Below are 13,381 nucleotides of genomic sequence, written 5' to 3' on the forward strand. Positions count from 1 at the left end.
ACAAAGAAAAATTATTGAAAGCAGCAAGGGAAAAACGACAAATAACATACAAGGGAACTCCCATAAGGTTAACAGCTGATTTCTCAGCAGAAACTCTACAAGCCAGAAGGGAGTGGCATGATATACTTAAAGTGATGAAAGGGAAGAAGCTACAACCAAGATTACTCTACCCGGCAAGGATCTCATTCAGATTTGATGGAGAAATCAAAAGCTTTACAGACAAGCAAAAGCTAAGAGAATTCAGCACCACCAAACCAGCTCTACAACAAATGCTAAAGGAACTTCTCTAAGTGGGAAACACAAGAGAAGAAAAGACCTACAAAAACAAACCCAAAACAATTAAGAAAATGGTCATAGGAACATACATATCGATAATTACCTTAAACATGAATGGATTAAATGCTCCAACAAAAAGACACAGGATTTCTGAATGGATACAAAGACAAGACCCATATATATGCTGTCTACAAGAGACCCACTTCAGACCTAGGGACACATACAGACTGAAAGTGAGGGGATGGAAAAAGATATTCCATGCAAATGGAAATCAAAAGAAAGCTGGAGTAGCTATACTCATATCAGATAAAATAGACTTTAAAATAAGAATGTTACAAGAGACAAGGAAGGACACTACATAATGATCAAGGGATCAATCCAAGAAGAAGATATAACAATTATAAATATATATGAACCCAACATAGGAGCACCTCAATACATAAGGCAACGGCTAACAGCTATAAAAGAGGAAATCAACAGTAACACAATAATAGTGGGGGACTTTAACACCTCACTTACACCAATGGACAGATCATCCAAAATGAAAATAAATAAGGAAACAGAAGCTTTAAATGACACAATAGACCAGATAGATTTAATTGATATTTATAGGACATTCCATCCAGAAACAGCAGATTCCACTTTCTTCTCAAGTGCGCATGGAACATTCTCCAGGATAGATCACATCTTGGGTCACAAATCAAGCCTCAGTAAATTTAAGAAAATTGAAATCATATCAAGCATCTTTTCTGACCACAACGCTATGAGATTAGAAATCAATTACAGGGAAAAAAACGTAAAAAACACAAACACATGGAGGCTAAACAATACATTACTAAATAACCAAGAGATCACTGAAGAAATCAAAGAGGAAATCAAAAAATACCTAGAGACAAATGACAATGAACACACAACGATCCAAAACCTATGGGATGCAGCAAAGGCAGTTCTAAGAGGGAAGTTTATAGCTATACAAGCCTACCTAAAGAAACAAGAAAAATCTCAAGTAAACAATCTAACCTTACACCTAAAGGAACTAGAGAAAGAAGAACAAACAAAACTCAAAGAGAGCAGAAGGAAAGAAATCATAAAGATCACAGCAGAAATAAATGAAATAGAAACAAAGAAAACAATAGCAAAGATCAATAAAACCAAAAGCTGGTTCTTTGAGAAGATAAACAAAATTGATAAGCCATTAGCCAGACTCATCAAGAAAAAGAGGGAGAGGACTCAAATCAATAAAACCAGAAATGAAGAATGAGAAGTTACAACAGACACCGCAGAAATACAAAGCATCCTAAGAGACTACTACAAGCAACTCTATGCCAATAAAATGGACAACCTGGAAGAAATGGACAAATTCTTAGAAAGGTATAACCTTCCAAGACTGAACCAGGAAGAAATAGAAAATGTGAACAGACCAATCACAAGTAATGAAATTGAAACTGTGATTTAAAATCTTCCAACAAACAAAAGTCCAGGACCAGATGGCTTCACAGGTGAATTATATCAAACATTTAGAGAAGAGCTAACACCCATCCTTCTCAAACTCTTCCAAAAAATTGCAGAGGAAGGAACACTCCCAAACTCATTCTATGAGGCCACCATCACCCTGATACCAAAACCAGACAAAGACACTACAGAAAAAGAAAATTACAGACCAATATCACTGATGAATATAGATGCAAAAATCCTCAACAAAATACTGGCAAACAGAATCCAACAACACATTAAAAGGATCACACACCACGATCAAGTGGGATTTATCCCAGGGATGCAAGAATTCTTCAATATACACAAATCAATCAATGTGATAAACCATATTAACAAATTGAAGAATAAAAACCATATGATCATCTCAATAGATGCAGAAAAAGCTTTTGACAAAATTCAACACCCATTTATGATAAACACTCGCCAGAAAGTGGGCATAGAGGGAACCTACCTCAACATAATAAAGGCCATATACGACAATCCCACAGCAAACATCATTCTCAATGTTGAAAAACTGGAAGCATTTCCTCTAAGATCAGGAACGAGACAAGGATGTCCACTCTCACCACTATTATTCAACATAGTTTTGGAAGCCCTAGCCATGGCAATCAGAGAAGAAAATGAAATAAAAGGAATACAAATTGGAAAAGAAGAAGTAAAACTGTCACTGTTTGCAGATGACATACTATACATAGAGAATCCTAAAAATGCCACCAGAAAACTACTAGAGCTAATCAATGAATTTGGTAAAGTTGCAGGATACAAAATTAATGCACAGAAATCTCTGGCATTCCTATACACCAATGATGAAAAATCTGAAAGAGAAGTTATGGAAACACTCCCATTTACCATTGCAACAAATGAATAAAATATCTAGGAATAAACCTGCCTAGGGAGACAAAAGACCTGTATGCAGAAAACTATAAGACACTGATGAAAGAAATTAAAGATGATACCAACAGGTGGAGAGATATACCATGTTCTTGGATTGGAAGAATCAATATTGTGAAAATGACTATACTACCCAAAGCAATCTACAGATTCAATGCAATCCCTATCAAATTACCAATGGCATTTTTTACAGAACTAGAACAAATCATCTTAAAATTTGTATGGAGACACAAAAGACCCCGAATAGCCAAAGCAGTCTTGAGGGAAAAAAACGGAGCTGGAGGAATCAGACTCCCTGACTTCAGACTATACTACAAAGCTACAGTAATCAAGACAATATGGTACTGGCACAAAAACAGAAACATAGATCAATGGAACAAGATAAAAAGCCCAGAGATAAAGCCACGCACCTATGGTCAATTAATCTATGACAAAGGAGGCAAAGATATACAATGGAGAAAAGACAGTCTCTTCAATAAGTGGTGCTGGGAAAACTGGACAGCTACATGAAAAAGAATGAAATTAGAACACTCCCTAACACCATACACAAAAATAAATTCAAAATGGATTCGAGACCTAAATGTAAGACTGGACACTATAAAACTCTTAGAGGAAAACATAGGAAGAACACTCTTTGACATAAATCACAGCAAGATCTTTTTTGATCCACCTCCTAGAGTAATGGAAAGAAAAACAAAAATAAACAAATGGGACCTAATGAAACTTCAAAGCTTTTGCACAGCAAAGGAAACCATAAATAAGACGAAAAGACAACCCTCAGAATGGGAGAAAATATTTGCAAACGAATCAACGGACAAAGGATTAATCTCCAAAATATATAAACAGCTCATTCAGCTCAATATTAAAGAAACAAACAACCCAATCCAAAAATGGGCAGAAGACCTAAATAGACAGTTCTCCAAAGAAGACATACAGACGGCCAAGAAGCACATGAAAAGATGCTCAACACCGCTAATTATTAGAGAAATGCAAATCAAAACTACAATGAGGTATCACCTCACACCAGTTAGAATGGGTATCATCAGAAAATCTACAAACAACAAATGTTGGAGAGGGTGTGGAGAAAAGGGAACCCTCTTGCACTGTTGGTGGGAATGTAAATTGATACAGCCACTATGGAGAACAGTATGGAGGGTCCTTAAAAAACTAAAAATAGATTTACCATATGATCCAGCAATCCCACTACTGGGCGTATACCCAGAGAAAACCATAATTCAAAAAGACACATGCACCCCAATGTTCATTGCAGCATTATTTACAATAGCCAGGTCATGGAAGCAACCTAAATGCCCATTGACAGACCAATGGTTAAAGAAGATGTGGTACATATATACAATGGAATATTACTCAGCCATAAAAAGGAACGAAATTGAGTCATTTGCTGAGACGTGGATAGATCTAGAGACTGTCATACAGAGTGAAGTAAGTCAGAAAGAGAAAAACAAATATCATATATTAACACATGTATGTGGAACCTAGAAAAATGGTACAGATGAACCAGTTTGCAGGGCAGAAGTTGAGACACAGATGTAGAGAACAGGCATATGGACACCAAGGGGGGAAAACTGCGGTGGAGTGGGGATGGTGGTGTGCTGAATTGGGCGATTGGGATTGACATGTATACACTGATGTGTATAAAATTGATGACTAATAAGAACCTGCAGTATAAAACAAACAAACAAAACAACTAATACTAAATTTTCATTGGGTTATTTGTATGGAAATATGTTAATATAAATGTTTCAGACATTACATGAAATTTCTAAAAATCTTATATGTTCTGGTATAATGTTATAAGTGGTAATTCTAGTTATTACTTTAAAATGTATATCTCAGAAATAACTAAATTTCCTTGTCAATTGCATTATTATGAACTTTCATCAAATCTTTAACGGTGGTCATTTTTAAGTCTTTTGTCATTTACAGACAGTTCTGGGTGTACAGTGATGCTTTTGCAAATATGTTCCTATAAAAGGGTTTCATCTTCAAGGAATTCATGGAAAAGACTGACAAGTACAGGTTTCTGGTAACTGACTGTACTGCTGAATTGAATGAATAAGCATTTCCAGAACTCTAATGAAAAACTGATGAACTCATAAAAGTGCTAACAAAAGATCAAGATAAAAAAAAATTAATTACATGGGACTGAGTGAACTGATGAGGATTGATTATAATTTTTGTGACTTTCTGTTTGAATTAAAAAAAAAAATCCCACAAGGACTCAGAGGCAAAGAATATACAAATCAATTTTCACTGCAAAGTAAAGGAGCTGTTACAGTGGAGGATTACTGGACTGAATGTCAATATTATGACGTAGCATGAGTGTGTTTCGTGTTTGGTAATTGCAATCATTGTTGCTTTTGTTGTGGTCATCCATTTACAATGCTTGGTGTCAGTCTATTTATCTCTTGTAAAAATAAAATACAGTGTGTGTGTGGAAAAAAAAAAAAAAGAATAGATACACGTATATGTATAACTGAATCACTTTGCTGTACACCTGAAACTAGGAGAACATTGTTAATCAACTCTACTCCAATACAAAATAAAAAGTTAAAAAAAAAAGATAAGTTGAATTAGCTGGGCAAAAATATTTGCTGGGAAGGGCGAAGTTGAAGTGAAAGAAAGATGGGGTAGGATATTTGTGATAAGGCTATGTTACACTGAGTGGAGATCACAAGCCAAGGTATGAAGCCTGATAGGTGTGGGGTGCCACATGTGATATAGTTCCAAACAGGGCATTCCGGGACATGGAAGCTTGAAAGTTAATTAGGATTCATCCAAAACATGATATGCTATGTTTCCCTTGGTAAGGAGCTAAAATCCATGCCTGAAGGACAAAGACGGCTTAACCTTGCACTAATACTATCACTACCTTCTCAAATAAACGAAACAGGCTTAATTATTTTGTCACTGATCAAAGCACACTTTCACGCTGAGCCAATATGGTCTCTGAACAATGGATTTAAGCCAAAAATAGAAACTTTTTTGCTGAGCCTGTTCAGGACAAAGCGAGGCTGTACAAGTTTTTCACTAGGGAAGTAACAGCATCAAATGTGTGGTTTAGCTTACATTTTGTGTAAGGTTGACAAGAGATACTGCATGCAGTGAGATAATTTATGAAGTAAATCTAATAATTTATATTAAATATAAATAAAATATTCTATATTAAGGAAAAATGCCATATGGAGCCTTGTTTTGTAACTGTTGATTAATTTATCCATTGCCATTTTAGTCAATTTTCTAACATATTTATTTGTTCAGTTTTTATGATTTCTTCCTTCTCCTTTTTACCCTTTGTAGTAGAACTTATAGTTTATTTTAATTCCATAAGAAATTATTTTTACTGTTTACATACTCAGTAAGATTTCAAGGTACTGGACTTACCTTCTGGAAATTGGGTTAAATATTTTAATATCTACAGTCTTTTATATATGGCTTATTCCTTTAAGTCTTCTGATAGAACATTCTCATACTACATGAGCTGCCCTAGATTAAAACAGAGCTTACTTTGGGTATAACTCATTGATTAGTATTTTCTTATGGAAACAAATAAACTGCATCCTTTTAAACAAATTCCCTATGATAATTTTCATTTTACTTGTCTGGAGAGAATGAAATATGTTTATTAATATTACCTCCATTTTTAATTATTTTTCTTTATTAAATATAAATCTGCATATATTCTAAAGAAAGGTTTACTATGTGTTTTAACTCTCAAATATAATTAATTAATTTTATTCCAATGCATTTTTCTTTCAGATAGTTTTGATGAAAGGGAGAGCAACTGCCTGTATATATTATTTTTTTCATTTGCAATGTTTAAAAAATGGAAGTGATAGAAAGATATTGTCTTACAAAAATATATCACACAGAAAACTAGAACCAAATGCCCAAAGACTGTCAAACAAAAGCTGTAAATCAGAGGTTGAAAGTTTGATTTCACAATTTTCTAATATTTATCACTTCACAATCCATCACAAAGTTGTTTATCTAAAAAGACCTAGGATCAGGCATCTAACAGATTGCAGTTTTATTCACAGTATTTCCATAGCAGTGAGTTTTCATTTTTCTACTTAAAGATTTCCAAATATTCATGCCTAATTATACTAGTACAATACCATATTATTGATCAAATATTTTCCCCCATAATCATTTTAACAATAGCATCTAAATACTTCAGTTTAAGCCTTATTCATTCTTTCCTCAACAAATTTTTCAGTGTCCTTGAATACAATAATACACAAATAATCTGTTTCTTATGACACTTTCACCCACTAACTTTAGCATCATCAATGGATCTTGTATATAATATTTCTTTCTCTGGTATTTGCCTAATGGAAATTTCCTATTTCCATTGTTCCTTCTACATTCTACTTTAAGAAAGAGCTGCTCTTCTCCATTATTTTTTTCAATTATTCATTTTTATAAGGAGGATCATGAATGAATATTTATATTAGTCCACAGTTTATCCATAATTTGTATATCCATAATTTATCATAAACTGTTCAAAAATGAATATTGTTATTTATTTTGTTGCTCAAATTGTCCCAGATTTGGCCACTGAGATCTTCATGTTGGTGCTAGTGTCTTTTTTTATGACTTTACCATATTTTTGAGCACTTCATTCATTAGCATTCTGATGTTCTAGGCTTACCTTGTAATTCACCTAACCTCACAAGATTTTTCCAAGGAGCCCTGATTTTTTTTATTGGAAAATAGTATTTAGAAAGCAAGGTTTGGATGGTAGGTGTGCTCACTGCCATTAGATACTGTTCCTACATACAAACATGTACATCTATATATTTCTATATCTACCCATTTGTGTGAGAGTGTGTGTGTGTGTGTAATCACACTGATAACTCTCATTCCAATCTATCACTACAGAGATCACTCTAGCCTTCCTCCTTTCCTTATTTGTAATTGTTTTTTCTAATAGTGTGAAACCTGGCCGTCATGCACAATATTTTTACTTACTGTAGTGACACACATAAGTAAAAATGAAGATGTTTCAGAATCACAAATTCTCCTGTAAGAAACAAATTTGTTAACTAGAGTTAATAATCAACTATATTTCAATAAAATTTTTTTAAAAAGATTAATATGGAGTAAGACCAATAATTTGTCAAACCACTGACAGAACGAATTAGTACTCAGTTACAAAATATTTCAATTATGTTTTCAAATTAATGATTCCTAATAGTATTTTTAATTTAAATAAATATGTGAAGCAAAGGACTTTGAGCCTGTGATTACTTATACATCCTATTCATCTCTAAGAATTTAGCTGAAAAATATTGGGATGAAAAAACAATAGAGAGATAAATAAATGTAGACACAGGCATACATCATTTTCTTGTGCTTTGCTTCATTGCGTTTTGCAGATATTGCTTATTTTACAAATTGAAGCTTTGCAGCAACCCTGTGTCGAGCAAGTCAATTGGCACCATTTCTCCAACAGCATGTGCTGACTGCAAGTCTCTCACATTTTGGTAATTGTCATAATATTTCAAACATTTTCATTATTATTATTTTTGTTATGGTGAGCAGTGATCAGTGAGCTTTGATGATACTATTACAATTGTTTTGGGGCACCACCAATCACACCTATATAAAATGGCAAACAATCAATAAATGTTGTGTGTGTTCCGATTGCTCCACCAACAGGCAGTTCCCCTGTCTCTCTCCCTCTCCTCAGGTCTCCCTATTCCCTGGGACACAATATTGAAATTAGGCCAATTAATAACCCTACAAATGCCTCTAAATATTCAAGTGAAAGCAAGAGTCACACATCTCTCACTTTAAATCCAAAGCTAGTATTGATTAAGCTTGGTGAGGAAGGCATGTCAAAAGCTGAGATAGCTGCATCAGCCGGAAGCACTGCTTGGAAGGCAGAAGCTTACATGGCTCTCTACAGTGGGGCACCGAGGCCACCAGGAGTACGTGAGGAAGAAGAAAAAATGTCTTCTGTCCTCTACTCTGTATCCTGTGTAGAGGACTCCTGATCATTCTCTCACAGCATTTATGTTCTTCTTCACATACCTGGAGAACTCTATTCTTCGTTCACTTTGCTTTCCTAATAGTTCCTCTAGTGACCACTTTGACCATTTTCTCTTCATTTGTCCTCTTCGAGGACCTTATTGTAATTATCTTGGGGGCAGGGCTGCTCTATGAAATATACTGCGGGAGAACTTGCTATGCCAGAATGCCTGTCCAGAAAATCCTTGAAAAATTCTTGGAAGTCAGTCCCAGCAATCTCTGTTTCCGTGTAATTAACAGTGCATTTACTGCTGTTGCCATTTTGGCTGTGGACTTCCCACTTTTTTTCAGAAGATTTGCCAAAACCGAGCTCTATGGGATAGGAGCAATGGATTTTGGAGTAGGAGGCTTTATTTTAGGGACTTGAATGGTTTGTCCAAAGGTTAGGAGAAAATATACAAAAGGGTCCAGACTTTGTTATCCTACAAAGTCATTGTACTCTGTTTGGCCATTACTTTTCCTAGGAATGGGACGATTAGTCATTATAAAATCCATAGGCTATCAGGAACATTTAACTGAGTATGGAGTTCACTGGAACTTTTTCTTTACCTTAATAGTTGTGAAATTGATAATCTTAATGCTATTGATTATTTTTCCCATAAATAAATCCTGGATTGTGGCCATCAGCATTACTGTATTATACCAGCTAGCCTTTGATTTTACCCCACTGAAACAGTTAATTTTATATGGCACTGATGGCAGTGGCACAAGGGTTGGTTTATTAAATGCCAACCGACAAGGAGTAATTTCTACCTTGGGGTACGTGGCAATACACATGGCTGGTGTTCAAACAGGGTCATAGGTGCTTAGAAAAAGATCACATATCAAAGACTGGATAAAAGTAGCATATTGTATTCTACTGACAGCCACTGGCCTCTTCATATCTCTTTACATAGTTTAGGTAAATGTAGAAGTAGCATCTTGAAGAAAGGCCTATTTAGCCTTTTGTATTCGGATAGTTGCTTCTTGCATGATCCTTCTTAGTAGTTTATTACTGGGTGATATAATTTTGAGTTTTGCCAAATTTCTAATTTAAGGGGCAGCAGTACCATGTTCTTAGAAACTTATCCAGTCACCTACTGCAAATAAAAAGCATTCAGAATCTCTAGTCTCTGAAGCTGAAAGAAAGGAACCCACTCTTTGTTTAATCACAGCAATGAACAGAAACCAGTTGATTTTCTTCTTGCAGTCAAATGTAACAACTGCCCTAGTCAACCTGTTGGTAGGTACATTACACAGCTGTACCTTGTGGGCCTTATTTGTGCTCCATCTCTACAGGTTTACCAACTGCTTAATTATATATGTGCTACACTTGTAAGATAAGACAATAAAATTTTGGTGATCAATACGGGTAGTATATGCTTTGAGCAATATTATTTTTTTTTCTGTCTGAACGTACACTTTTATTATTTTTTTTGAATTTTTGAATTTTATTTTATTTATTTTTTTATACAGCAGGTTCTTACTAATAAGAACCTAACTGAGAAATATTATTTTAATGAGGAAGAATAAATATAAAATGTGAAGAAAATGGGCTTTTGGCAACCCAGGGTTAACTGTATTTTATTATAAAATTAAGTTTCACTCCTACTCTAACAGTAGTGATGCTTAGTATTTTAAATGTATCTCAACACTATGTAAAACAAACCAATACCAAAGAAACATAGCCTTGTGACTTGTTAGAATACTTATAAATTTCAGTATTTTTTTCTTTTTTAAAAGAATTTTTGTTGGAGTCTAGTTGATTTACAATGTTGTGTTGGTTTCAGGTGTGCAGCAAAGTGAATCAGTTATACATATACATATATCCACTCTTTAAATTTCAGTATTTTAAAGAAACTGTTGTGTTTACCGTTGTGCCACTGGAAGACTGGAGGGTGGGGAGGAGGATTTTTACTTTCCATCTTATATCACGTATTATCATTCTGTATTTTTTATTGTATGTATTTTATAATATTTACATTAAAATATCTCAGTTGTGGAATTGTCACAAAAAAAAAAAGCTGAGACAGGCTGAAAACTAGGCCACTTGTACCAGTTAGCCAAGTTGTGGATGCAAAGGAAAAGTTCTTGCAGGAAATTAAAACTGCTACTCCAGTGAAAATACAAATGAGAAGAAAGTGAAACAGCCTTATTGCTGGTATGTAGAAAGCTTTAGTGGTCTGGATAGAAGATCAAACCAGCCACAACATTCCCTTAAGCCAAAACCTAGTCCAGAGCAAGGCCCTAACTCTCTTCAATTCTATGAAGGCTGCGAGAGGTGAGGAAGCTGCAGAAGTAGTTTGAAGCTCCAGATTTGCTTCATAAGGTTGAAGGAAAGAAGCCGCCTCCATAACATAAAAGTACAAGGTGAAGCAGCAAGTGCTGATGTAGAAGCTGTAGCGGGTTATCTAGAAGATCTAAGATAATGAATGAAAGTGGCTACGCTAAACAAACAGACTTTCAACGTTAATAAAACAGGTTTATATTGGAAGATGCCATCTGGGACTTTCATTGCTAGAGAGAAGTCAATGCCTGGCTTCAAAGCTTCAAAGGACAGTCTGATTTTCTTGTTAGAAGCTAGTGCAGCCCAAGACTTAAAATCGAAGCCAGTGCTCATTTACCATTCTGAAAATCCTAGGGCCCTTAAGAATTATGCTAAATCTACTCTGCCTGTGCTCTGAATGCAACAACAATGCCTGGATGACAACATCTGTTTACAACATGGCTTACTGAATATTTTAAGCCCACTGTTAAGACCTATTGTTAGAAAAAAAAAAAAAGGATTCCCTTTCAAAAATATTACTGCTCATTGACAATACACCTGGTAGTCACCCAAAAGTTCTGATGGAGATGGACAAGGAGATTCATGTTGTTTTCATGCCTGCAAACATAACATCCATTCTGCAGCCCATGGATCAGGAGTAATTTAGAATTTCAGTTCTTATTCTTTAAGAAATACATTTCGTAAGGCTATAGCTGCCATAGATAGTGATTCCTCTGATGGATCTGGGCAAAGTCAGTTGAAAACCTGAAAAGGATTCACCCTTCTAGACGCCATGAAGAATATTTGTGATTCATGGGAAGGGGTCAAAAAATCAACATGAACAGGAGTTTGGAAGAAAGTGATTCTAATGCACATGGATGACTTGAAGGGGTTCAAAATTTCAGCAGAAGAAATAACTGCAGATGTGGTAGAAACAGCAAGTGAACTAGAATTAGAAATGGAGGCTGAAGATTTGACTGAACTGCTGCAATCTCATGATAAAACTTAAATGGATGAGGAGTTGCTTCTTATGGATGAGCCAAAAAAATGGTTTTTGAGATGGAAATTACTCCTGGTGAAGATGCTGTGAAGATTGTTGAAATAACAAAAGGATTTAGAATATTACATACACTTAGTTGCTAAAGCAGTGGCAGCATTTAAGAGGATTAACTCCAATTTTGAAAGAAGTTCTACTGTGGGTAAAATGCCATCAAACAGCACTGCATGCTACAGAGAAAGTGTTCATGAAAGGAAGAGTCAATCAATGCAGCAAATTTCATTGTTGTCTTATTTTAAGAAACTGTCACAGCCACTCCCACCCTCAGTCAGCAGCCATCAACATCTAGGTAAGACTCTCCACCAGCAAAAATATTACAACTCCCTGAAGGCTCAGATGATGTTTAGCATTTTTTAGCAATAAAGAGTTTTTTTTAATTAAAACGTGTACATTATATTTTTAGATATAATGCTACTGTCCACTTAATAGACTATACTATAGTGTAAACTTAACTTTTATATGCACTGGGAAATCAAAAAATTTGTGTGACTTGTTTTACTGTGATATTCACTTTCTTGTAGTGGTCTGGAACCAAACCGGTAATATCTCTGAGGTATGCCTCTATAGAGACAGATGGGATAGAGATAGGGACAACTGGACAGACAGACAGACACACACACACACACACACACACACACACTGGGAAAGAGGCACTACAGGTTAAGGGCCATGCTACCTTAAAAGAGCCTTCACTGTAATAGAATACCTCAGAACAAATGGACATAAAATTTTCAAGAGCAGTCTTTGGTTGTCACGGACATACTCTTTATTGCTTTTCCTCCCTCTATCCCTTCCAGTTTGCTTCCTTCCTACCTCACTTTTTTTTTTTCAAAGACATTCTTTCTGAAAACACACTTACATGAGGCTGATGCTAGAAAAAAAACCCTTGTCTGTTCTCAGGCATATCACAGTCTAACTAGAGTACGGACAAGTAAACAGAGAATTGCAATAAATAATTATGGAAGGTGTTATGACAGTGATATGCACTGGTTGCTTTGGAATAACATAGGACCTTTGGAAGCATGATATCCTCCTTCAAGTTACTGGCCAGCATCACCCTTATCACTCTATTCACTGATTACATATGATTCTACTACTAGTTTAGAAATCGTTTGTCTTCATCTGTTCTGACTACTATAACAAAATACCACAGACTGAGTAGCTTAAAAACAACAGAAATGTATTTCTCACAGTTTTGGAAGCTGAAAGTCTGAGATTAGGATGCCAGCATGGTCTGGTGAGGGTCTTCTGGATTTCAGACTTCTTGTATCCTCAGATGGCAAAAGAGCGTAAAGGGTGATATCTTGGGCCTCTTTTAGAAGGGCATGAATCCAAATAAATGGAAAGATATCATATGTTTA

The 13,381-nt window shown here is 35.3% G+C and overlaps 1 pseudogene; it reads left to right on the top strand.

The window, feature by feature from the left end:
* The first annotated feature begins 8,662 nt into the window (after nt 1-8,662).
* LOC133089840 (phosphatidylinositol-glycan biosynthesis class W protein-like) lies at nt 8,663-10,060 on the top strand (annotated as a pseudogene).
* The last annotated feature ends 3,321 nt before the right edge of the window (nt 10,061-13,381 follow it).

This window comes from Eubalaena glacialis, chromosome 4, assembly GCF_028564815.1.
Source record: "Eubalaena glacialis isolate mEubGla1 chromosome 4, mEubGla1.1.hap2.+ XY, whole genome shotgun sequence".
Classification (NCBI taxonomy): Eukaryota; Metazoa; Chordata; class Mammalia; order Artiodactyla; family Balaenidae; genus Eubalaena; species Eubalaena glacialis.